The sequence below is a fragment of the Dendrobates tinctorius genome, unplaced genomic scaffold (genome assembly GCF_039654945.1).
Source record: "Dendrobates tinctorius isolate UK_male_01 unplaced genomic scaffold, ASM3965494v1 ptg000029l, whole genome shotgun sequence".
NCBI lineage: Eukaryota > Metazoa > Chordata > Amphibia > Anura > Dendrobatidae > Dendrobates > Dendrobates tinctorius.
Genome location: NW_027361697.1, coordinates 39,903,148 through 39,929,584, shown reverse-complemented (window position 1 = coordinate 39,929,584; position 26,437 = coordinate 39,903,148). Strand labels below are relative to the sequence as shown.

General features: G+C 43.9%; 1 protein-coding gene across 3 annotated transcripts in view; it reads right to left on the bottom strand.

Annotated features, from left to right (window-relative positions):
• The window catches only part of AGL (amylo-alpha-1,6-glucosidase and 4-alpha-glucanotransferase), a 114,790-nt gene extending 90,057 nt beyond the window's left edge, over window positions 1-24,733 (bottom strand). For 2 of the 3 annotated variants that reach the window (XM_073571628.1, XM_073571625.1), the window contains exons 1-2: window positions 24,662-24,733; window positions 19,890-20,008 (exon numbers count right to left, since the gene is read on the bottom strand). The gene's annotated coding sequence lies outside the window, so the exon portion shown is untranslated. Of the gene's footprint in view, window positions 1-16,864; window positions 17,006-19,889; window positions 20,009-24,661 lie in introns of all 3 variants that reach the window. The other variant, XM_073571627.1, reaches the window with a different exon arrangement.
• Between the last annotated feature and the right edge of the window lie 1,704 nt (window positions 24,734-26,437).

Below are 26,437 nucleotides of genomic sequence, written 5' to 3'. Positions count from 1 at the left end.
TTTGGCCCATTTCCATGCGATAAAAGACGCTCTGAAAATGCACCATGTGCACACAGACTTAGGGCTTGTGCACACGTTGCAGATTTGATGCATTTTTGCCATGCAAGTTTGCTAGCAAAACCTGAAGCAATCCCAATGTCAACAAAGTGAATGAAGTGTCATGCACACATTGAATATTTTTGACTTGCAGATTTGATGCAGAAAATAATCTGCAGCATGTATTCTCTGTGCATTTTTGTCAGCATTTTTCACCATTGACCTCAATGAAATCAGTCAGAAAAACACAGGGTAAAAAAGCGAGTTTTTGCAGCTACGTTTTCCCTGCCAAGAGATGCAGAAATTTCTGCAATCATTTACTCAATGTGTGCACATACCGTTATAGCAGTTCTTGTGGTGTATTTCACCGGTAATTACTCCATTTTTTGTCTATTTTGCTCCTTTTGTAATGTAGCAGAAATATCATTGATAAAAATAGAGAACAATACATATATGAACTGTGCAAACATAGAACATTATAAATTAAACTAAATATCATTTAGCATTTTTTGTACCCTAAAGTTTGCTCAGTTTGAGACATTTCCTTGACATTAGTTTGTATGCTGAATTTTACAATGTTTTCACTATTTAATACTCCATGTTTAATTCCTGCGACAACACTTAGCTATGACTTAGCTCAACAACATATTTCTGAATGTGTTTCTTTTTAACATTTGCAAAAAAAAGTCTCATTGTCCACATAAGTGACATTAATGAGCTAAAAATGGCAACAATACAGATCAGTTGAAACAATCTGTCCAGTATTTATCAAAAACAGAAACATTTTAATCAAATATTTTGTGTACTCACTATGGCTCCAGCACTCCATATTTACCAAATATTATTATGTGTTGGTTATATAGTGCCAACATATTCTGCAGCGCTGTACAGACATTATCATCGCTGTCCCCACTGGAGCTCACAATCTAGATTCCCTATCAGTATGCCTTAACAGTGTGGGAGGAAGCCCATGCAAACATTGGGGGAACACACAAACTCCTTGCAGATGTTGTCATCGATGGGATTTGAACCCAGGACCCCAGTACTGCAAAGGAACAGTGCTAACCACTGAGCCACCATGCTGTCCAAAATGTGTTCTTAAAAATATTGTTCAACATCAAATTGCATACATCTTGTAGCTTTGAAACACATCTAGCAAATTCTGAAATAATTTTGTCCCCTTAAAACTGTTGGCAGTAATGACACTTTCTATGCATGTGCTGTAGTGCCCTCTAGTGGAGCGTCAGAGAAGGATGTCCTCTGTTCCTTCATGGGGTTTTACCATGATAGTAAATGCATTCTGTGTGAAAAATCTTTGAAAAACAATAAACTTGTCAAATGCCATTCATTTTCAGAATTGCATCCTTTTCCAATCACAGGCTATTAGGAATATACACACGTGGTCAAAATTGTTGGTACCCCTCGTTTAATGACAGAAAGACCCACAATGGTCGCACAAATATCTTGAATCTGACAAAAGTAATGATAAATCAAAAATCTATGAAAATGAGCAAATGAAAGTCAGACATTGCTTTTCAACCATCATTCCACAGAATTAAAAAAAAAATAAAACTTGTGAAATAGGCCTGGACAGAAATGATGGTACCCTTAACTTAATATTCTGTTGCACAACCTTTTGAGGCAGCCACTGCAATCAAACGATTCCTGTAGCTGTCAATGAGACTTCTGCACCTCTCGACAGGTATTTTGGCCCACTCCTCAAGAGAACACTGCTCCAGTTGTCTCGTGTTTGAAGGTTGCCTTTTCCAGATGCCATGTTTCAGCTCTTTCCAAAGATGCTCAATAGGATTTAGGTCAGGGCTCATAGAAGGCCACTTCAGAATAGTCCAATATTTTCCTCTTAGCCATTCTTGGGTGTTTTTAGCTGTTGTTTTGGGTCATTATCCTGTTGCAAGACCTGTGACCTAGACCAACCTTTCTGACACTGGGCAGCACATTTCTCTCTAGAATCCCTTGATAGTCTTGAGATTTCATTGTACCCTGCACAGATTCTAGACACCCTGTGTCAGATGCAGCAAAGCAGCCCAAGAACATAACAGAGCCTCCTCCATGTTTCACAGTAGGGACAGAGTTCTTTTCTTGATCTGCTTCACTTTTCCGTCTGTGAACATAGAGCTGATGTGCCTTGCCAAAAAGTTCCATTTTTTGTCTCATCTGTCCATAGGACATTCTCCCAGAAGCTTTGTGGCTTGTCAACATGCAGTTTGGCAAAGTCCAGTCTGGCTTTTTTATGATTTTTTTTTTCAACACTGGTGTCCTCCTTGGTCATCTCCCATGAGGTCCATTTTGGCTCATACACAATGGATGGCGCGATCTGACACTGATGTTCCTTGAGCTTGAAGTTCACCTTTAATCTGTTTAGAAGTTTTTCTGGGCTCTTTTGTTACCATTCCTATTATCCGTCTCTTTGATTTGTCATCAATTTTCCTCCTGCGGCCACGTCCAGGGAGGTTGGCTACAGTCCCATGGAGCTTAAATTTCTGAATAATATGTGCAACTGTAGTCACTGAAAAATCAAGTTGCTTGGAGATGGTTTTATAACGTTTACATTTAACATGTTTGTCTATAATTTTCTTTCTAATCTCCTGAGACAACTCTTTCCTTCACTTCCTCTGGTCCACATTGAGTGTGATACACATCATGTCACCAAACAGCCCAGTGAGTATCTGTAGCCTCTATACAGGCCACTCGCTAATTCCAAGACTGTAGACACCTGTGATGCCAATTAGTGAACACACCTTGATTTAACATGTCCCTTTTGTCAAATTATTTTCAGGGGTACCATCATTTCTGTCCAGGCCTATTTTATGAGTTTTATTTTTATTTTTTTAAAATCTGTGGAATCATGGTGGAAAAGCAATGTCTGACTTTCATTTGTTCATTTTCATTATTTGTTTTATTTATTATTACTTGTGTCAGATTCAAGTTATTTCTGTGACCATTGTGGGTTTTTTTTTGTCATTAAACGAGGGGTACCAATAATTTTCACCATGTGTGTAGCTCGGTCAGTAACAGGGTTTTACTGATCTGGCTGACCATGCGCAGGTGGTTTTCCTGTAGTAAATGAGTTATGTGTGCTGAGACTGAGGATCACACAACCCACTGTGGGTAATGACCATAGCATTGCTCAGAGAGGTAATAGGCATATGAGGCAGGCAGCGCTGTTATATGCTGCCTGACCTATCACCGAGAACAGATAATGAGCCCCTCTGTGACTGCTGACCTGGGCTGCGCATGCTCCAGTTATTGGAGAACAACGCTGTCTGACCAGGGCAGAAGAACTTCATATTTTCAGTACTATACAATAGTGCAGGTTGTCTGTTGCATACCACAATGCTGTTTGCCTCACGTGAATGGTCCGATTGGCCCTCTGAGCAGACAGGGTTGTTCTATGCAGCGCTATTGCCAATAATGAGCACAGACTGCTACACAGAACAATGCTGTCTGACTGGTGCATGCGCAGCACAGGCCAGCAGTCATGGATGATGTGCTCATTATCGCTTCTCGGTGCTAATACAGGCAGACAACTACAAATAACAGAGCTGCCTGCTTCATCTGAACAAGCTAATTTCTTCTCTGAGCAGTGCTATAACAAAACGTTCACACTATCAATATTTGGACAGTACCTCTTATACCTCAGTATTTGTAAGCCAAAACCAGGAGTGGGTGATAAACACAGAAGTGGTGACGTGTTTCTATTATACTTTTCCTCTGATTTTTCCTCTCCTGGTTTTGGCTTAGAAATATTGATGTAAAATACTGACCAAATACTGAATGTGTGAACGTGGACTTAGTGCTACTAACAGTGGGTGGTGTCCTCCTCGGTCTCAGCACACATAACCCATTTACTACAGAAAAACTCTCTGCGCATGCTGGACCAGATCAGGAGAACCCTACTACTTGCCGAGCTACAACCAAGCCACCTGTAACAGAAGAAACAATTCTGAAAATGGATGGCATTTGACAAGTTTATTGTTTTTCAAAGATCTTTTACACAGAATGCATTTACTATCATTGTAAACCCCCAGGAGGATCACATTTGTATATTGGTGCAAATTGGAGACTGTTACCCACCTGACTGTACTGTGCAGTTTAGTGATGGAAGAATAATGCTACGGGGGTGTTTTTCGGCCTAGACGCTTTAGTTCCAGTTCAGCATACCAATTCATTTTTTACAATTGTAGCCAACAACTTTCCGGGGATCATTTCCGTGAAGACTCTTTTCTGTTCCAGCATGACTGTACCCCAGAGCAGAAGGCGAGGTCTGTAGCTGGATTAGTTTGGTGTCCCAGAACTTGACTGGCCCATACAGAGACGGCAATCCAGGCTCTCCTCCTCAACATCAGTGACTCACCACACAAATACTCTTCTGGATCAATGGGAGACAATTCCTAGAGAAGCCTCTTGTAGAAAACTTTCCCAGAAAAGTGCAAGCTGCTATAGCTGCAAAGGGGAAACCAACCCCATACTAATGTCCTCCTCACTGCACTGTAACATGATAAGGGAGGGATGGAAGCATAGCAAATAACTTAGAGTTGGGATCATAAAAAGTGACATTTCACTGCAGTGTTTGGAAGAGAGGTTCCTACAATGATCTACCTTACACGATGTCATCCAAAGTAATGGAATAAAATCATCATAATTGGTATCCAAATATATATTCTCCAAACTGTCAAGTATACAGTGTGGGAAATAAGTATTTGATCCCTTGCTGATTTTGTAAGTTTGCCCACTGACAAGGACATGAACAGTCAAAATTTTAAGAGTAGGTTCATTTTAACATTGAGAGATAGAATATCAAAAATAAAATCCAGAAAATCACATTGTATAAATTATATAAATGTATTTGCATTTTGCAGTGAGAAATAAGTATTTGATCCCTCTGGCAAACAAGACTTAATACTTGGTGACAAAACCCTTGTTGGCAAGCACAGCAGTCAGACATTTTTGTAGTTGATGATGAGGTTTGCGAACATGTCAGGAGGAATTCTGTTCCACTCCTCTTTGCAGATTTAAAAAGAGAAGACACAGTCTGACAATAAATGGCTTCACCAAACCACTAACCATGAGTGGAGAAAAAGTTTCGGTGTTATCATTCATATTCTTGGAAAAAAGGCCAAGAAAGCAAAAATTCTGCCGGGGTATGTAAATTTTTGAGAGGTGGTTAATGTTCCCTCTGATTGATCACATGCAGATTGTTTCCCAACTGTAATTTCTTGCCTATGACGTGAAAAATGAAAGTGAAAACAATGACAGCTTCCTATTAATCTGTACAGATCAGTTCAACCCACGACACTTGGAGAGATCTGCCCTAGACAGTCACATCCAGATAACATCGTCCGTCATGGCGTTCCTCTTCTACTTCTGTGCTTTTTCTGCCGTGTCCTCCACTGCAGGGTCAGGTAAGTGAAACTGTTCTCCCATTACCTGACCTCACCTGAGCATTTAAAGGGGGACAAGATCTAATATTTTCTGTATCTATAATGTTTGTTTGTCCTCATAGTATTTTACTTGAACAGAAATTTTGCTGTTTTCCCACCCAGCTATCCCAATCTGCTCTTCAAAGCAAACAGTCACAGCCAGTGTAGGGGATTCTGTGGTCCTGTCTTGTCACTTCTCCTATGGAAAGTCTATGAATAATCTCACCGTCCTCTGGAAAAAGATAACGGAAGGAGCAGAGGCCATTGTGGTGTATGACAAAGGCAAAACATTTACCAACCTAAGTGCAGACTATTTACATAGGACGGCAATGGACAAGGACTGGTTCCTGCGCAAAGATGCCGCCCTGACCGTGACCAGGATCAGGTCGGAGGATGCTGGGGAGTATAGCTGCTGGATGGTACAGTCTCCACCGAGCCGGATAACTGAGCACAAGTGCTGCACCAGACGCCTGCATGTGGCCCAGGAGAAAGGTAAAACCTGCTCATGTGAACGCTGCTGTACAGTGACATGATTAATGGTCATACATTCACAAGTGAGCAATACACACACACAGAAAGGGGTCAAAAGTGTCCTAGAGACATAAAATCAACACAGCACATAAACATAAATCTACACCACACCTGCATATAACAATAGTAAAGATGTGGTCTGGTTGCCAATCATATTTAGCACTGTTATACAGCAGAAATAATAGTTGTCTTAACCCTCCGTCAGGCGCATTAGATCTGACAGGCACACAGTAATTAGTTTCACTTCTCTCTCCTTGCCCACTTATCAGAAAACCCCACCCCTCCTAGTTATCTCCTGACTCTACAGGCTCTGTGAAACCTGATATCACAGTGACTCAGCAGACCTTCTAGTGAGCAGATATCAACACTTTGGCTTCTCAGGCACATTGCGCCTGATTTCAACACAAATTGAAAGGTTAGTATTTTCTTTTTTTATTCATCACGATTGTGTATTTAGCTTGTTTTATGAAGGATTAATGCTAAGTTAGTGTACATAAGTACTGTTTTCTTAGACAAAAGGAGGGTGGCTTCTAAGGCACATTGCGCCCTAACACATACTCTTTCTCTCTTGCTTCAGATTTTCTGCTGCAATGGCCAGAAAACAGTATGATTCATCTAAACCCCTTCATTTAGAAGAAATGAAGATTTTTTTGTTAGAAGATGATGAGGAAGAACCAGCAGTAACTGAGGATTTAGAGGAATCTAGTGACATTTCATCTGAAGATGAGGTAGCAGAATGTAACACTGATTCTGGAACAGAGCAGGATGGTGATGACACTGATACAGAGGAAACAGACACAGATCTAGCTTATTATTTGGGCAAAGATAAAAATACAAAGTGGAACAAAAAGGCACCCAAGAACAAACAGCGCAGAGAATCCCACAATATTATTACACACCTTCCTGGAGTTATTGGAAGTGCTAGAAAAGCTAAAACTGCAGTGGAATGTTGGAGTAATCTAATTACAGATAGCATGTTGGAAACTATTGTTCGGTTCACTAACCAGTATATTGACACAATCAAAGAGCAATTCTCCAGAGAGAGGGACATCAAAAACACTGATGTGATTGAACTCAAGGCATTTATTGGCTTGTTATACCTAGCTGGTGCTTTCAGAGCAAATAGGCAAAGTTTGGAGGAGCTGTGGGGGACAGACGGTGATGGCATCGAAAAATTCAGCCTTGTGATGAATCTGAAACGATTCAAAGTCCTGATCCGTTGCCTCCGTTTCGATGATCGAAGTACCCGGACAGAACGAAAAGGTTATGACCGGCTTGCACCAATTCGGGACATATTTCAACAATTTATTATGAATTGTCAAAAAAGCTATTGCCCGGGGCAAAACCTCACTATTGATGAGATGCTTCCAGGTTTCCGTGGAAGATGTGGTTTTCGGCAATATATACCATCAAAGCCAAACAAATATGGAATTAAAATTTTTGCCATGGTTGATGCAAGGATGATGTACACTATGAACATGGAAGTTTATTGTGGAAGACAGCCACCAGGTCCTTTCAATGTGAGCAACAAGCCTAGTGATGTGGTAAAGAGAACTGCTGAGCCAATGTTTGGATCTGGTCAAAATATCACTGCTGACAACTGGTTTACTGACTTTGATCTGATTGATTTTTTAAAAACGAAAAAACTGTCATATGTGGGAACTGTTAGAAAAAACAAAAGGCAGTTGCCGCCAGATTTTCTATATACAAAAGGCAAACAACAGTATAGCACTATGTTTGGGTTCAGTAATGGAAAGATTTTAGTTTCTTACATCCCACACGAGAGGAAAAATGTGATTTTGGTCTCTTCATTACATAATGATTACACCATTGATCCAGAGTCTGGGGAGCTAAGGAAACCAGAAATCATAACTTTTTATAATTTGACCAAAAGCGGCATTGACACTGCTGACCAAATGTGTGGCAATTTCAATGTAAGTCGAAATACCAAACGCTGGCCGATGGTAATCTTCTTTACAATGCTGAATGTGGGTGGCATCAACTCACAAGTAATTTACCTCGGTAATGAACTTAAAAAAATGCGCAGAAGAATGTACCTAAAACAATTGGCTAATGAACTGGTGAGTGGAGAGCTAAGCCTAAGAAGTACAAAGACGGTTGGAATGCCCCTTGCCCTGCAACACCGGTTGAAGAGATATCGTCCCAAGGACGTTCCAGAACAAACACCGACTCTACCACCTTCTAAAAGACGCAGTTGTACTACCTGCTCATTTGTATCTGGTTTCAGAAGGCTTTCTAAATATGACTGCAAAATATGTAAAGAATCAATCTGCCTTTCCCATGCAACTTTCGTCTGCCAACCTTGCTTTTCTAAGTGTACCTGTGCTGCTTCTGCTGCAATTGAAACCACTGAAGATGAGTAGAAAATAATTAAGTAACATCTAAGTGCAATATCCTTTAAGTTTTTTTCCATAATTTTATATTTAAGCAATAGTTAAGTAAAGATAACTGGAGCCTATTTGGCGGTACTACCGAAAAGTGGTACTTTTAGTTTTAATAAGTTTATGGTTAATAAATGTTTTTTTTTGCATCTGATTTGGTGTAATCTCTTTTAATACATTCCTATGAAGGTCACTGACTACTTCTATAGTCCTGAAATTGAAATATGTAGCTACTATAGGTGGTTTTCTGACCTGTGCTTGTCAGGCACATTGCGCATGAACTGAGGAGAATCTATATTGCGCCTGACGGAGGGTTAATTGATAGGTGTCGGTCCAAGGTTGTATATTGCAACAGAAAGGAAATAAGAACAGAGCTCTAGCCCTAGTCTAGAAAGCTGACGGAGAAATCACCATTTATATCATGGTTTCATTATATCCAGCATGTATTAAAACCAACCAAGTTATTAATGGTCCAGCAAAAAGAGGAGTAAGAATCAGGTAAAATTTGAGTATCAGAGGGAGACCGGGGTCACGCTTGCGAGAAACTCGCACGAGTCTCGCGTCTCAATACCCGGCACTGCCGCCAGCACTCAGGACTGGAGCGCTCAGCTGCATAGAAGTACATGCAGCCGCACACTCCGGTCCCGAGTGTCGGCGGCAGTGCCGGGTATTGAGATGCGAGACTCATGCGAGTTTCTCGCAAGTAAGACCATGACCGTATAGTGGGTCTCTTTTGGCAAGGAACAGACATGTAACACCCAAATTGGGGCATAATTCTGCCATATCAGGGCTTATAAAACTCATTATAATACTGAGTTGATGCAACATTCCCCGGCTTTATCAATCGGAACATACTCATCATCCGGAATTACATAAAACCTGATTATGGTATGTATGTACTGACAGTTCAGTGGATCAAAGGTGGCCAGCTTTTGCCTATGGGTCATCCAAGTGCGTTCTGATTTTCACGGATTGACAGAATGAAGAAACTTTTTTTTCTCTCCATATCCAAGAAAATCTGGTCAGTCTGATCGTACAGGTTTTCTCAGTCATGTCACCCTACCTTGATTAAAACTCCATTTTCTCTATATAGTCGCACTTCAAATCACTGGTTACACAAGGTTTTAAAGCTATTTACCAGCAGATTACCCCTATGTCTGCAGGTAAATAGCCATTCTGGTGATGTCAGGTTCCCTTTAAGATAACATATGAAAACACCAAGAAACCACAATAATCATGAGTGTACTGGGTGACAAACTGGAACACAAAAAAACTCATAGTGAATGTGAAAGAAGAGGAGGCAAAAACAGAGACGTGTGATCAAGCCCTAGACCTGAGGATGGCTGGGAAGTCTCTGCATTAGGGAATGTTCACATTCCGATCAGCTTCACAATGCAAAAATTATCTACAAGCTATTAAAAATCCAAACCATTCTCTATTCTGTTCCAGATTTCAACTTTGCAGGTATAATTTGTGAAATATGCACAATTATCGTCGGCGGGGGCTTTTGCTGTGGGACCCTGTTGGTTTCTAGTTTTGATTGATAAAAACAGTTATGGATTAAAAGGCTGATGGAGACTGACTTGACTTTTTTCTTGCAGGTGACACAATGCAGCTTGTTGTGGCTTGGGGAGTATATCTCAGCATCCTGTCTCTCGTTTTTTTATTTCTATTCAGTTGCAGTAAAAAGATACCCCGCCTAAACAGGCTCAATGACATCTTATGAAGCTAAAACTATTGCAAGACATTTTTACCAGCTTTGAGCACGTCTATAACCAAGGTGCAATGTGTTTCTGTCGAGCACAAACCATTATGGAAAAAGGCATAACAATAATAAAAAGAGCACAATGTGACATATGTAAGATAAAAGGGGTGGTCCGGCCGTACAAGTCTGCAGCCACTCTATGTGACTCCTTGTGTATCTTCACTGCGTGCTGTGAGGATCTCCCGATGCATTTCCATGCATGCTGTCACATGCAGACTAGACATGTGCTGTCTCGCACATAGCGTGACTGCAGACTTGTAGCCTAATGCTGGACTACCCTTTTAGGGTGCCAAAAAGATTTGAGCAAAGTTTGGTAATCAAAATAATATGGCATGAAGTAACATTGTTTTTTTTAAGTACCAGGGGGTCTTACCCAACTCTTGCTATTCATGTTAATAATGTCCTTTTACTTGGCCACTGCTACCCCTTGGTTACACCATTGCAAGGTTAAAGGGTCTTTCCCATCTTCATGCATAGATATTGTAGAATAGCGCTTGAAAAACAAAGCACATGTGCAATTTTCTGCTTTCTAAAATTTGCAGTCTTGAGATATTAACCCTTTTCTTTAGTTTTGGAGACCGCCTAGCTTGTAAGAACTGCACCAAAGCCGGCCAATTTTAAGAGGTAACGGTGCACTCCAGTGATCCTGGCCAGCTTCAAGACAGTGTTTATAAGCTTAATAGAAAAAAGAAAGCCAATGCTGCATATGTTCTGCTAGCTGCTATCTATCTTCTAAATGAAAGCCAAGAGAGGTGTTAATATCTCAAGAAAGATTGAAAATGTCAATAGTAAATTCCAAAATCGGTTCTTTTTACAAGCAATACCCGACAATACTCATTGACGAAGGGAATAACTCTTTAAGCTCTACTGTCACAGCAAATTATTAAATTCCCACAATTTTTTTTGTAAAGTGGTTTCCAATTGCCATTACATCTTACAGCTGTACAGTGCTGTACCTCTCATGGTCACTGGTGGAAATGTTCAGCCGATGGTCTAAAAGTACTGAGTCCATGGCAAACACCATATTACTCTAGGACAGTGCACTGATCAATGGTAACATCTCTAGTGGTCTAAGGCAGTTAATATTGGTAATATCCAAACCCCTGGTGATCTAGTGAAGCGGTGAGTGCTAACATACATGGTTACACAGGTTGTTTAAAGACCTAGGTCCATCAGGTTCAACATTTCTTCACCAATTGTACATTTTGTCACTAATTTAATTATAACCCACAATGTTATGTGTATAGAGAAAATCATCCAGCCCTCTTTTAAAAGCTGTTATACTGTCTACCATTACTACCTCTTGTGGTCAGCATTCCACAGTCTGACTGCTCTAACTATAAAGAACTCTTTCCTATTTAACTGCCGGAATCACCTTTCTTCCACCTCTAATGATTGCCCCCTGGTCCTTAGTATGGTCTTTGGAAGGAATAAGTCATGTGCCAGTCCTGTGTACTGACCACACATATATTTATACACAGGGGCGGACACAGACTGCACAGGGCCCCTGTGCAAGAAATCTTCCCGGCCCCCCCCCCGAATACTGCAACAAATTTAAAGGTAACCTGGCACCCCCCGCAGGCGTTTTTAAGTAAAAGAGCCACCTTGTGCAGCACTAATGCTGCATATTGTCAAGGTGGCTCTTTTATTTAGGGTACCTTGCACTGCAGAAATAATCGTTTTTAAAATTGGTCAGACATACCTGATATTTGTCAGGGGGGCAGGTCTTTCCACATCTGACATCGACGCCTCACATCCATCACTCATGTATTCCTGCATTGTGTCTCCGCCTCCAAATCTTTATTTTCAAATCATGGCGCCTGCGCTGTACTATTTCTTGGTTACCGTCGCCCGTCCTCTGTCATGACGTCGGCGGCCAGAGATCTGGCGCCGCAGTCGCTTATGGTTTATTCACACTGCGGGGCTGGGAATCTCGGGTGCAGATAACTACTGCACATGCCCAAGATTCCTGCCCCGCAGTGTGAATAAACAATAAGCGACTGCAAAGAAGCAGTGTTATCACTCACCAGTCTGCAAATGTTGGCTGTAATCCTGCTGTATGGAGGCAGAATGGTGTTTTAGGCCTGTAGTATAATGATCTCTGGCTTTAACTTATCAGCTTCCGCATATATATATATATACTAGATTATGGCCCGATGCTATCGCATCGGGAGGATGCGATAGCATCACACCTCTTGCCATGTTAACCCTCAAAACACACACACACACACACTCCTCTCACCTTTCACCATCTCCACTCACTCTTTCACTCCACATACGACCCCTTCTCTCACTCCGTCTCTCATACTCACGCCGTCATCGCCGCTGCTCCACGATCCCCGACATCTTCTTCCGCCGGCGCCATCGTGGATCCAGACGTCCACGCCGGCGACATGTTCTTGCGGCGACGCCATCTTGAGTATCATGAAATCCCGCAATAGTCAAGATGGCGTCGCCGGAAGAACATGTCTCCGGCGTGGACGACGTCAGGATCCAAAATGGCGTCGGCGAAATCTCGCGAGTTTTCGCCGACGCCATTTTGGATCCCGACGTCGTCCTCGCCGGCGACATGTTCTTGCGGCGACGCCATCTTGAGTATCGCGGGATTTCGCCGATCCAAAATAGCGTCGCCGCAGGAACATTTAGCCGGCGTGGATGCCGTCGGGATCCAAAATGGCGTCGGCGAAATCTCGTGAGATTTCGCCGACGCCATTTTGGATCCCGACGTCCTCCACGCCGGCGACATGTTCTTGCGGCGACGCCATCTTGACTATCGCGGGATTTCGCCGATCCAAAATGGCGTCGCCGCAAGAACATGTCGCCGGCGTGGAGGACGTCTGGATCCTGGATGGCGCCGGTGGAAGATGTCGGGGATCGTGGATCAGCGGCTATGACGGCGTGAGTATGAGAGACGGAGTGAGAGAAAGGGTCGTATGTGGAGTGAAAGAGTGAGTGGACGTGAGTGGAGATGGTGAAAGGTGAGAGGAGTGTGTGTTGAGGAGTGTGTGTTGAGGGTTAACATGGAAAGAGGTGTGCGGTGACGTCACCGGTTACAACTGGACGGAAGTTGTTACAACCGGAAGCTGCTTAGGGCATTTATTATATATATATATATATGGTAAGTAAGAGTCTTCACTATAGCGTAAAGCATCAAGAACACAATCTGTCAAAGGACACTGTCCGCAGTGTTGGAGGAGGACACGATGATGGATCTGAAGCATTCCCTGAAGTGCCTCCATGGTTCCGTCACAACCTCGTCCCGAAATTACCTCATTTCCGGTCAGCTTCCAGCACGTCACTTCCGGTGGAACGTCACGTGCGAATTTTAAAGTGCTCCTCAGGGCTCCTGTGTCCGCGGGAAAAGTAAGCTCCAGCCGGGGCAGTGAGGCAGACTCTCTCTCAAAATCGGGACTGTCCCGCTGGGAGGTATGAATGCTCCCCACTATACACTTTGTACACGTATGGCCCCACACACCACACACAGTTCCGCTTTTTATGCCTCATGCACACACGGCTCCGCTCTGTACACCTCGCACACACACGGCTCCACTCAGTACACACATGGCTCCACTCCGTAAAACTCGTACACATGCAGCTCTGCTCCGTACACCTTGTACACACGTGGCTCCGCTCCGTAAGCCTTGTACACTTGCGGCTTTGCTCCATACATCTTGTACACATGCAGTTCCACTCTGTACACCTCGCACACACGCGGCTCCGCTCCGTACACACACGGCTCCACTCCGTACACCTCGTACACACACAGCTCCGCTCCGTACACATCTCCGTACACCTCATACAAGTGCGGCTCTGCTTCGTACACCTCGTACACGTGCAGCTCTGCTCCGTACACCTCATACACATGCGGCTCTGCTCTGTACACCTCATACACGTGCGGCTCCGCTCTGTACACCTCGTACATGTGCGGCTCCGCTTCGTACACCTTGTACACGTGCGGCTCTGCACCGTACACCTCGTACACGTGCGGCTCCGCTCTGTACACCTCGTACACGTGCGGCTCCGCTCTGTACACCTCGTACACGTGCGGCTCTGCTTCGTACACCTCGTACACGTGTGGCTCCGCTTCGTACACCTTGTACACGTGCGGCTCCACTCCGTACACCTCGTACACGTGCGGCTCCACTCCGTACACCTCGTACACGTGCGGCTCCACTCCGTACACCTCGTACACGTGCGGCTCCGCACCGTACACCTCGTACACACGCGAGGCTTTGCTCTGTACACCTCGCACAAGTGTGGCTCTGCTCCATACACACACGGCTCAGCTCCGTACACGTCGTACACGCGCGGCTCCGCTCCATGCACGTCGTACACACACGGCTCCGCTCCGTACACCTCACACACATGGCTCCGCTACGTACACCTCACACACACGCGGCTCTGCTACGTACACCATGTACACACACGGCTCAGCTCCGTACACCTCGTACACACACACGGCTCCGCTCCGTACACCTCGTACACACACGGCTCCGCTCCGTACACCTCGCACACACACGGCTCTGCTCCTTATACCTCGCACACACACGGCTCCGCTCCGTACACCTCGTACACACACACAGCTCTGCTACATCCACCTGTAAACTCCCCTGACCCCACACATAAACTTACTTCCCCTCATCCAGCACGATGACAACCAGCACAGCAGAGTCCTGCGTAAAGCAAGGGCTAGGGCTGTGCACAGGACCTGTGATGAGGTCACAGGAGGGGAGGAGTCAGGGGTCACATGATCAGGGGGCCCTGACTCCTTCCCTCCTGTGACTTCATCAATTACAACAAGCCTCTTGCACTACCGCAACACCAGCGTGCAGAAGAGGCTAAATTGTAGGTGCTGCGATAGAGCAGCGCATAATGCCGCGGCCCCCTGCTGCCTGCCGCTTGAGCAGCTGGCTCAACTCAAATCATTATAGCTGCGCCCCTGCATGCAGTGCTGGAGGCTGGAGGGGCCCCCTCTCCCCTGGGACCCCCGTTCAATGCACGGGCGGTAGGTCCACCCCTGTTTATACATATGAGATCTTCTCTGAGGCATCTTTTGCCTATGTTAAGCAAGCCCACCCTTTCCAACCTCTCCTCATATGAGAGGCCTTCCATCCCTTGTAATAATCCAGTTGCCCGACTTTGAAGTGATTCTAATTTCTGAATATCCTTTCTAAAATGTGGAGCCCAAAACTGAATCCCATATTCTAGATGTGGCCTCACCAGTGATTTATAAACGGGTAATAATACTTTGGGATCGAGAGATTTTATCTTTCTTTTTATACATCCTAAAATCTTGTTTGCCTTTGCCGCTGCTGCTTGACATTGAGCACTGCTGCTCAGCTTACTTGTAACCAGAATACCCAGGTCCTTCTCTTGTTCTGTAGTCCTGAGTACACTCTCATTTAATGTACATACAACAATAGGATTACTCCGTCCTAGGTGCATTACTCTACATTTATCAATACCTAATGGCCTAAAGAAATTAAGGGGTTTAATTGGAAGAAGTCACATAATTTTGCTCTACTAAATAGCCCCCATTGCCATAGAGGTCATGTAATGTGCATGCCTGATGTGTCTGCAAGGGTGGCGCTGGATATCGGTTCAGTCACGCTCCCCCGATCTGCAGTGGCTTCCAATGCATTTGTTGATACAGTAGCTTTGATTGCACTGCCATCACGCCACGTGCTGACACCCAGATCCATGGGCATACATACTGATGGCAGGTGAACAACCCTAGATTCATTTTCTATCTGTGCATGCTCCAGAAGCTGCTGCAGTTTCCAGGGCATGTGCAGATTGAAAATGAAGCTGGGGACACAGAGCCAGCCTCAATGCACATGCGCAGGAGCTGGCCGTCAGCGCACAGGAACGGGATTTCCTAGCAATGCTTAAGGACATCGAGCAGTGCAGGCCATCAAACTGCAGTGGGCACCATTATTAACCATAAGAGCATAACTGACCCGATATCCAGCCTCTCCCACATGACTGGAAGGCAGGGATATACATAGAAGGTGATGAAAGATTAAAAGTGCATTTTTTATACACCAGGGTGTTTATCTTACAGACACGTTAGCATTGCACATTGCGTTACTTATACAGCAATGGGGGCAGTCCACTGTGCAAAATGACGCGACAGGTTCCCTTTAAACCAGAATTACTTGTGACCTTTAACAATGAAGGGATTACAATCAGCTTCACAGGTATTGTAGGGCAGGCCCAGACAGGACTGAGCGGCTGGCACTGAACTGCCCCACAGTTATCCATATAACTGGCAGAGCCCCTCCTAGGCTGTCTGTACGCACCACTATACCCCTCACATCTACCTATATTCATCTCTACAGGCCAATATGACAACAAGGAGGAAAAAAACGAATAAATATATTCCTAAGATCCATCTGTGTCTTGTACATAAAGATTCTGTCTATAGTAAACCACAAGTTTTGCTTTTCTATGCTGGAATATCTATAATAGTTTTCTGTCTGTATCTCATCATGTCCGGATAAAGAGATAATAAATGTAATATAACACAACATACTGGATAATTCTCATGGAGCACTTTTTCTTAGAACTCCTCTTTTCTGTGCCTTTTCCCTAGCTCTTTCACTATATGATGCTGTTTTGATAACTAAATTAAAATTAATAACCAAATGTTTGTTGTTTGCCATAATTACTGTCTTGATATTCATTACCACAGAGGAAGTTCTTTTTCTTGGGGCCCATTCACACAGACCGATAATCCTGAAGGAGTTTTTCGCTTATTATCGTCCTCGTTAAGGTGGATTAAAATTAATCGTTGTCGGCAGCAGATTGTCCTGAGGAAACCCGAGGATCTATGCACACAGAATGATCGTATTAATGATGATTTTGTGCACATGGAAGTGCGGTCAGCCTGTTTATACACTTAGCCATTTGCCGGTCATTTAACAGCTGCAATCGGGTTGTCTAAACATATCTTTAGTATTGTGGTACACAGCACCATAATGGGACACCTAAGGCCGGGGTCACACTTGCAACTGCAATGCAAGAAACTCGCGCAAATCTCTCGCTTCAATACCAGGCACACCGCCGGCGGTTCGGACCGGAGCGTTCAGCTGCATAGAAATACATGCAACCGCACATTTCGATCCCGTGTGCCGGGTATTGAGGCGAGACATACTTAATACTGTGACCATACAATAAACTATGAAGTAAATAGTCTGATTCCACAGAAGCTGTGGGGAATTCTAGCTCCCTGAGCTGCTGAAACATAAAACAAAACATTCCATTTTTATAATGGAAGAACATCCATCTCAGAACGGCTCATCATGGAGTTGGGCACGGCGACACTATGATTTTTTTTACCTGCCTCTTTGCCAAGATTCTTAAACTTACCAGACCAATTTTTTTAAATCTGACCAGTGTCACTTTAAGTAGCAATAACCCTGGAACGCTTCAACATTATCCCATTGATTTTCAGACTGTTTTTTGGTGACACATTATACTTTATGTTAATGGTAAAGTTAAGTTGATATGTTTTACATTTAGTTATAAAAATATCAAATATTTTACTTTTTTTTTAGAAAAAATAGCAATTTTCTAACTTTGAATGATTATCCCTTTAATCCAGACAGTCGTATCACACAAAAACATTAATAAATAACATTTCCCTCATGTCTGCTTTACATCAACACTATTTTGGAAATGTTGCTTTATTTTGTTAGCATTTTAGAAGGTTTAATAATATAGAAGTCATTTTTCATTTTTTTTCAAGGACATTTACAAAACCTTCTTTTTTTTAGGGACTTGGTCAGTTTTTAAATTACTTTGAGTGTCCTAATTATTGGAAACCCCCAAAAGTGATACCATTTTAAAAAATGCACCTTTCAACATATGCAAAATTGCCTTCAGGTAGTTTATTAACCCTTCAGGGGCTTTTCAGAAACTAATGAAAAGTGGCATGACAGGAATTAAAAAGTTGATTTTTACCACCTAAATGTTGCTAACTTCGGAACAAGCCGCTATAGTCAGTAAACTTTAGGACCGTTATTTGGCCATGAACTGCCATGACAAACATCAGGACCACATGATCAAGATCTCAGGGTGCCAATGGGGTTGAAGAGGGAGCCCCCACGCTGTTAACCATTTAGATACTGTAGTCACTATTGACAGCAGCATCTAAGGAGTTAAAAGGCCATGGTGGGTGCCAACACTGATCACGGCTGATGCAGCAAGTTGTCAGCTATAGTGCACAGCCGACAGCTGCTGGATTGTCACCTGTCGGAGGATGCTATTCTCTTATATATATATATTATATATATATTGCAGGTCAGTAGAAAGATGTATTGGTGGTCATTTAGGGGTTAGGCAGCCATACTGTTTTGAATCTCCCAGGGAAACTGGCTGGGACAGGAGCAGTAAGAACCTGCTAGCTGTTGTCATGCTTTCAAAAACGTAATAGACCAACTATAAGCTTTCTGATCATTTCTAATGCAAAAATGTGTAAAGTGATATTGGGCCATTTATCTACAAGTTCTTGTATTGCAAAGAAAATCAATTGATGTGTAAAGGTAATCTGTCACCAAGTTTTTACCACCTAATATGAGAGCAGCATGCTATAGAGGCAGAGACTCTGATTCCAGCAATGTGTCACTTACTGGGCTGCTTGCTGTAGCTTTGATAAAATCACTGTTTTATCAGCAGATAATCACTAGAGGACTAGTAAACCCGCTGCCAGGTAGTCCTCCTTATTCATGAGCTCTGTGTAACCCCACCCCCACCACTGATTGGTAGCTTTCTGCCTATGCACAGTGTATACAGAAAGCTGCCAATCAGTGGTGTGGGCGAGGTTATACCAGAGAACTGGTAGATATTCAGCAGAGAAAACAGTGATTGTATCAAAACTGCAGCAAGCAGCCCAGTAATTGACTGAAATCAGGGTCTTTGTCCCTACATTATGCTGCTATCAGACGGGGCAGGAAAAAACTGGTGACATGTTTCCTTTCACTCTATAGAAAAAAAATATAGAAGACTTTATAAAGGTATGCAGGATATCGGGACCATTGTCAGCACATCATCGCAGCATAAAACAAGGCCTCTAACCAACTATTATAACTTCACCAATCTAAATATGACTGAAATTCAGTGGATTTGGTATTGTGATCTAGTAGTTACAACCAACTCCAAAAATTAACTTCATTATTTTACTAGCACTAAGGGCAGTTTCACACGTCAGTGGCTCCGGTACGTGTAGTGACAGTTTTCTCACGTACCGGAGACACTGACATACGTAGACACATTCAAATTAATGTGTCTATGCAGATGTCAGCGTGTTTTCACGGACCGTGTGTCCGTGTGCAAAACACGCTGACTTGTCCGTTTTTGTGCAACAGCACGGATCACACGGACCCATACAAGTCAATGGGTCCGTGTAAACACGTACCGCACACGGATGCTGTCCATGTGCTGTCCGTGTGCGATCTGTGTGCGTTTTTAAAAGTCAAAGGGTTAACATTGAAAATAATTTTTCAAAAACACGGACATGGACAGCATACAGACAGCACACGGACAGCAGACAGATGGCACACACGGACATACGGATAGCACACGGATGTCACACGGATGGCATACGGACACGGATAACTCCAGTACCAGAATTATCTGGACGTGTGAAACTGCCCTAAAAGACTTTGTTTTGGGTGTGAATTTGGGATAATATAATATGCAAAGATTGCATACCTGGAAACCCTTACAATCTATAATCTAACAGATTGGATGACTTCAGTGCTCCCAGATGATGTCTTGGTCATATCATTATTACAGCAGGATGCAGAAGAATATGGTCCTGGAAGATTTCCCTACAAAAGCGAAAACAAAAAATCACAAAAAGTTTAGATCTTCACTGAAGAAGAAAAGTGATGTAAGAAAGGAAATACCCATAGCAAACAAAAACCACTTCATTATCTAAGCAGTGCTAAAACAGAAACAAAAAGCGGCAGTTTTGCTTTGATATAGACAAAAGCTGCACTTCTGTAATCTCACAGTACATGTACAAGAAGCAAACATTGTATGGAGTATATATACATTCATGGACATTGGGACTGCAGCACCAAGAAGGGAAAGCCCTGGAGGTACGGCGATCACAGGATGGATAGCCGTCGGGAGGAAGAAATGGAAGCAACCTTTTAAATATCTCTATTTATTCCATATTGATTCTGAGCGCCACGTGCAGAAATAGAAGCAATTAGTCCATGTTCACACCGACATATAAAAGATGTCAGAGTTTCATCAAGAGAACTCAAACGATTTCCTCCCTTGCCACCCATATGCGATCTGTTTTAAGATGATCATTTATAGTTTCTTATGTAACAGAACATCCGTAAAAATCAGATTCTATATGTATGGGATCTGATTTTTTTTAGCGTACCCGTAGACCTGATTGAGCGAGTCTCCTCCGATTTACGGCTATGATTTTTCGACACACAGATTAGGCTAGAAAAAAACAAATCGCTCTTCTGCACTGCCTCAATGAATATCATTGTTTTCAGTGCAGTCCTTATTTTTATGGACAGCACTTGGCCCGAAAATATCATTGTGTGAACGAGTCCTTACACAGATATCAATGATTTCCATGTTTCCACACGTTTTCCTTACTGATGTTGAACTTTCAATCCTGAGGAGTATATATGTATATCATGGACCGCCTATAGCTGGACTTCTGACTCGCAGTCCAATGTTGTGCCGATAGCCTCTGATGGTTTGTGTATGCACTATTTGATGTCTAAGGCCGGAGTCACACTAGCGATAAAAACGGTCGAATGCAATGCGATAAAAAATCGCATTGCATTCGAACCCATTTTATTCTATGGGGCAGCTCACATCATGCGATTTTTTTATCGCATCCGATCGTCGGACCGAGACAATCGCAGCATGCTGCGATTGTCACCGATTTTCGGATCGGATTCGACAATGCAAGTCTATGGATGCGATAAAAAAATCGCATGGAAAACGCACCACACATGTGACTTGCGATTAAAATCGCAAGACTTTTCCAGGTCTACAGGATAGAGCATCAGGCATTGGCATTGGATATCAATTTGATGCCTAGATGCGAATAAAATCGGTTCGTCGCCGGAAAATGGGATGACAGACGGATATCTGGCCAAGAAACCTTTGTGCGATTTCGTACCGTTAAAATCTGACCGATTTTTTATTGGTTGTGTGTGACTCCAGCCTTAGGCTTGTTATGTGATGTCTAATTTCGCTTATGGTATAGAAGGGATCATAACGAGCCATTCTTCAGATCTTAAGAGTCCATATGGGCAACGCCATGAAGAGGTCTTCACGAGGGAACCTCACAAAGGTCATAATTCATGAATTGTGTTGTGGGTGACACTACTCTACAACGTCACACTGCATGTTGCTCGTTCTACTGTGAGCAGTCTGAGTCGCCTAAAAAATGCTACCGCGGCCTGCAGCATCTCCAGACTTGTCTCCCATGGAGCACACCGCAGTCCATTTTTTCCTCATTTTAAGATCATTACTGTGTATATTAGCCTGTGATTTCCATAATTCCATGACTTTTCCTTCTTAGTCTTGCCATTTCTATGTTAAAAAGTATGAATATAAATATATACAAACATATACAGTGGGGAAAAAAAGTATTTAGTCAGTCAGCAATAGTGCAAGTTCCACCACTTAAAAAGATGAGAGGCGTCTGTAATTTACATCATAGGTAGACCTCAACTATGGGAGACAAACTGAGAAAAAAAAATCCAGAAAATCACATTGTCTGTTTTTTTTTCATTTTATTTGCATATTATGGTGGAAAATAAGTATTTGGTCAGAAACAAAATTTCATCTCAATACTTTGTGATATATCCTTTGTTGGCAATGACAGAGGTCAAACGTTTTCTGTAAGTCTTCACAAGGTTGCAACACACTGTTGTTGGTATGTTGGCCCATTCCTCCATGCAGATCTCCTCTAGAGCAGTGATGTTTTTGGCTTTTCGCTTGGCAACACGGACTTTCAACTCCCTCCAAAGGTTTTCTATAGGGTTGAGATCTGGAGACTGGCTAGGCCACTCCAGGACCTTGAAATGCTTCTTACGAAGCCACTCCTTTGTTGCCCTGGCGGTGTGCTTTGGATCATTGTCATGTTGAAAGACCCAGCCACGTTTCATCTTCAATGCCCTTGCTGATGGAAGGAGGTTTGCACTCAAAATCTCACGATACATGGCCCCATTCATTCTTTCATGCACCCGGATCAGTCGTCCTGGCCCCTTTGCAGAGAAACAGCCCCAAAGCATGATGTTTCCACCACCATGCTTTACAGTAGGTATGGTGTTTGATGGATGCAACTCAGTATTCTTTTTCCTCCAAACACGACAAGTTGTGTTTCTACCAAACAGTTCCAGTTTGGTTTCATCAGACCATAGGACATTCTCCCAAAACTCCTCTGGATCATCCAAATGCTCTCTAGCAAACTTCAGACGGGCCCGGACATGTACAGGCTTAAGCAGTGGGACACGTCTGGCACTGCAGGATCTGAGTCCATGGTGGCGTAGTGTGTTACTTATGGTAGGCCTTGTTACATTGGTCCCAGCTCTCTGCAGTTCATTCACTAGGTCCCCCCGCGTGGTTCTGGGATTTTTGCTCACCGTTCTTGTGATCATTCTGACCCCACGGGGTGGGATTTTGCGTGGAGCACCAGATCGAGGGAGATTATCAGTGGTCTTGTATGTCTTCCATTTTCTAATTATTGCTCCCACAGTTGATTTCTTCACTCCAAGCTGGTTGGCTATTGCATATTCAGTCTTCCCAGCCTGGTGCAGGGCTACAATTTTGTTTCTGGTGTCCTTTGACAGCTCTTTGGTCTTCACCATAGTGGAGTTTGGAGTCAGACTGTTTGAGGGTGTGCACAGGTGTCTTTTTATACTGATAACAAGTTTAAACAGGTGCCATTACTACAGGTAATGAGTTGAGGAAATAGGAGACTCTTAAAGAAGAAGTTACAGGTCTGTGAGAGCCAGAAATCTTGATTGCTTGTTTCTGACCAAATACTTATTTTCCACCATAATATGCAAATAAAATGAAAAAAAAACAGACAATGTGATTTTCTGGATTTTTTTTTCTCAGTTTGTCTCCCATAGTTGAGGTCTACCTATGATGTAAATTACAGACGCCTCTCATCTTTTTAAGTGGTGGAACTTGCACTATTGCTGACTGACTAAATACTTTTTTTCCCACTGTATGTACAACAAAGGTTGAATATACAAGTTATATACAGTATGGCCCAATACCTACAATAAAACATACATGGCAACACATTTAGATTGTGAGCCCCATTGGGGACAGTGATTATAATGTATGTAAAGCGCCGCGGTATCTGTTAGCGCTATATAAAAATAAAGATTATTATTTTTTATTATCTTGAGCATTCTGGATGTGAAAACAGAGTGCATAACTTTCAACTGCCTGAATGCTCCAACAGATGACATGAAATCCTCCTCCTGTCAAACTCCATGTCCATGTATAGGAAGCACCTTAGGGGCATAGCACCCACAATGGCCAGTGAAGCCAGCGCTGATTGTTCACACGGATTGTGTGACATCCCAAGAGGGATGGGTGAGACAGTGCCGACACCCGAGGGTAGTATAAGGGCTCGCTCACACGAGCATATAACACGGCGGAGTACTACGTGATAAAACATCACATAACACTGGGACCAATGTTATTCTATAGGGCAGCTCAGATCTGCCGTTACTTTCTCTTGCTGATTCAGAATGAGAGAACAAGGGCAGAATGCTGCGGATGCATCAGAGAACCGGACTGCACGCTCCCGTAAGAGTCTATGGGTGCAAGTGAAGCATAGCGCTGCACTCGGATGTCACCTGAGTGTAGTGCGATTACCACACATACGGGCAATGGAGAAAATACTTTCTCTGTCTCCTCCGCACCAGTGCTGTGATGCTCTCCTGCGAGGGATCGGAGCACAGAACACTGACACTCAGATCACGCTGGCAGCAGAGCTGGAGCCGAGGGTCATTAGTATATCGCTTCAGATGCCATACGCTAATGTGACCCCGGCCTAAGTGTCGTCACTTTAAGAGGGGAAACAGAGGGATTGAGAAGTGACTCAGTAGTGGACAACCCCTTTAAACCTTGAGGAGTACTCTTCTGTGACCTCGCCATATAGCTATATTTTGGGGGGGTAATCCCACTCCGGACTCTTGCTATGGGACCCCATGATCCCCACATACGCCTCCATATCCCCTCCTGTGTATCCCTGTGCATAGTGTCTGCTCCTGTTATTCTCTATGTAGAAGGGATAACAGTAACTGCTCCAGACTGCAGGTTATATAGAGCCGTGCGTGAGGACCCCCAGTATAAGGTATGCGGGGACAGACCCTCAGTGTAGCCGGTCCCACGGGTCTAATGGCCGCCCCGGCAGTGCGGGGGTTAACTCTGCAGGCAGCGCGAGCTCATCTCCATATATAAACACCTCTCACCTTCCTGTCACCTCAGTTGTTCCCAGAATGCTCCTTGTTTCTCTTTTGGTGGACAATAAAGTTGATTCAATTTTTTTTTTCAGTCAACTTTATTACAACAAGGACAACGTACAATTTCCAGTTTACACAGTGGTGTCTATGTCTGCAGCCTGACAAGTTATAATCGTAGTGGAGAACTGGGAAGCAGCAGCTGATAGAGCGCCTGCCTGCCCCGTGCAATGGCTGATGTGGGAGTGTGGGGAGGAGGAATCCTGCCCTGACTGCTTACAGTTCATCGGTCTCTGTAGTGTGATATTGCCTGGCAGGCGTTCCTATAGATAGCATTACACTGTATGTACATGTGACGTCACCACTTTATGATGCTGCAGTTACTGCAAAATAAAAACAATGTTTTGTTTTGGAAAACTCGCATAAAACCGAGTGAATTCCGTCTCACACAATCTCACTACAGTCAGCGCTGGCAGTAAGGTGCATGATGCAACTCCTGCTACATAATTAAGATGTGTACTACCTTATATTATACCCTGATAGTAGCACGTTTTACCACTCAGTTGGTGGTCTTGCATTTCTTTCTATGTAGCTACATAGTGGGCCCCAAGAATGATTTTCCCTGATGGGCCCAAGGTGTTCCAGTCCGACGCTGGGTGCATCTATCCAGACATAACAACAAGCTGCGCCGGGAGTCACTGCGTAATACAGCTGCCATCCTGAGGAGGAGAGCGCAACCCGCAGATAAAAACAAAACGAAAGTCAGTGTATGGAGAAACGGCAGAATAGTGCAGTTTGCTTGCTGAAAGGCAGGTGGACAGTCATGGACCCCGCACTATTCATGGGGGACAGGTAGAGAGTGACAGACCCCGCACAACACATGGAGGACAGGGAGAGAGTGACAGACCCCACACTACACATGGAGGACAAGTAAGAGTGACAGACCCCGCACTACACATGGAGGGCAGGGAGAGAGTGACAGACCCCGCACTACACATGGAGGGCAGGTGGGTCGCCCCCCCAGGGCCGTGGGGTACTCGGTACCGGGCCGACGTCGGTGGGATGTGTCACAGCAGCGGTGACCCGGTCCGTGGCCCTGGGTGCCCAATTAACAGGGGAAGTTGAATGGTGGAATGTAGTTAATGGAACAGTTTGTGACGCCACCTGTGGTGTTCGGCAAGTCAGGTGTTGAGCCGACGCTGCGTGCAGATCCTCTGGGGCTGGTGGTGTGTTGCAGCCAAGATGGTGAAGCTCCCCACAGGTGGAGCTGTAGCAGCAGGCCATTGTAGATGTAGGGGGAAGAGGAGAGGCACAAGCGGTGTAGAAACTGGTACCCAGATGTAGCGGTGCTGGGTGTGTTGGCGCAAGAATCAATGGAGGACACCAGGCTTGCGGTTCCAAAGCTTTACTCACAGTCTGTAGTACACATATGGGTGCCCGCCTCTGTGCCGTGTCCTCCGGGTCAGGGACTCAATCAACCTCCAGGTCAGATGGAATGCTCCCTTCCAACGCCCCGCCAACATGTGCCTTTCTGAATGTCTCCTCTTATAGCGCCTTTAAGTGTGAAGTACTCCAAGTACTGAGATACACTGAAGTACCTCCTGACAGATGTTCCCAAGAACTCTACTTGTAAGGCAGACAGCTGTAGCCTGTTTCGGGGACTCCTTACTCCTGAGTCCCGGCTCACTATCAAGGTTGCTGTTGTGCCCCCAAGTCTTTGATGGGAGTAGTGCATTTGTGGCGCCCCCAGGAGTATGGTCACCGTGGCTTTGCCTTCCTCCAGGGGAG